The sequence below is a fragment of the Triticum dicoccoides genome, chromosome 3B (genome assembly GCF_002162155.2).
Source record: "Triticum dicoccoides isolate Atlit2015 ecotype Zavitan chromosome 3B, WEW_v2.0, whole genome shotgun sequence".
In the NCBI taxonomy this organism is placed as follows: Eukaryota; Viridiplantae; Streptophyta; class Magnoliopsida; order Poales; family Poaceae; genus Triticum; species Triticum dicoccoides.
In genome coordinates, this window is record NC_041385.1 from 23,045,901 (window position 1) to 23,046,960 (window position 1,060).

The 1,060-nt window shown below is 48.5% G+C and overlaps 1 pseudogene; it reads right to left on the reverse strand.

Annotated features, from left to right (window-relative positions):
- Positions 1 to 879: 879 nt before the first annotated feature.
- LOC119279144 overlaps positions 880 to 1,060 on the reverse strand; it is a 19,922-nt pseudogene continuing 19,741 nt past the window's right edge.

The window sequence follows — 1,060 nt, forward strand, 5'->3', positions numbered from 1 at the left end:
ATAAAGCAAAAAACAAAAGAAAATAAATAATGCAGAAAACAAAACAAAAAAACTGGAAAAAAATAAAAATAGCAACAATAAGTATTTTGTTGTAAGTAGAAACAAAATAAAATAAATAAAGCAAGAAAGAAAACAAAAAAACAAAAAAAAGTGTTTTCAAATTTGAAAACTAATGGCACTAACAGAAAGTTTATAATTTTTCTAAAACTAAAAGCAAAAAAGAATTTAAAAATAAAGCAAAAAACAAAAGAAAATAGATAATGCAGAAAACAAAACGAAAAAATTGGAAAAATAAATAAAAATAACAACAATAAGTAAAGAAAACAAAAAAACAAAAAAGTGCCTCCTACTGGGCCCCCACGGCCTGAATACGACTACAAACCCAACAATGAGCCAGGATTCAGGCCCGTAGTAAGCCCAGTAGGCCCACAGGCACATAGAGACAGATTAGGCCCGAAAGCCTGCTTTAGAGAGGAGCTCGAGAGGGTTGGCGCATCGCACCTTATAAACAGGTGCGGCTCTCTCTCAGCTAGCGAGGTGGGACTAAACTCCCACCTCCACGCCGTTATGCAAGGCCCATTGGTCTCGGTTGGTGGCACCAATCGGGACTAAATGGGTGCATTAGTCCGGTACCAATACCTCCCCTTTAGTCCCGGTTGGTGCCACCAATCGGGACCAAAGGCCGCCGCTTCTCGCCCTTTGGGCTGCCGAAAACTGGCCTTTGGTCCAGGTTGGTGGCACGAACCGGGACCAAAAGGGGCATTCGTCTCGGTTTGTGCCACGAACCGGGACCAGTGCACTGTGTATATAAGCAGGACTTAGCAGTTTCTCCAAAATCCATCACTTTCTCCGCCCGACGCCCCTTGCTCCTCGTCGCCGTCACCGCCGAGCCTGCCCCGACGCTGTCAGGCTGGTCCGCGTCACAGTCGCCGCCGACGGCGACGCCGTCAGGCTGCTCAACTTCGCCGTCGCCGACGCCCTCGACGCCAGCTGCCCCGACGTCGGCGCCGCTCCCCGCGCCCCTGCACCGCCGCCGCCGACGCCCTCGACGCCATCTGCC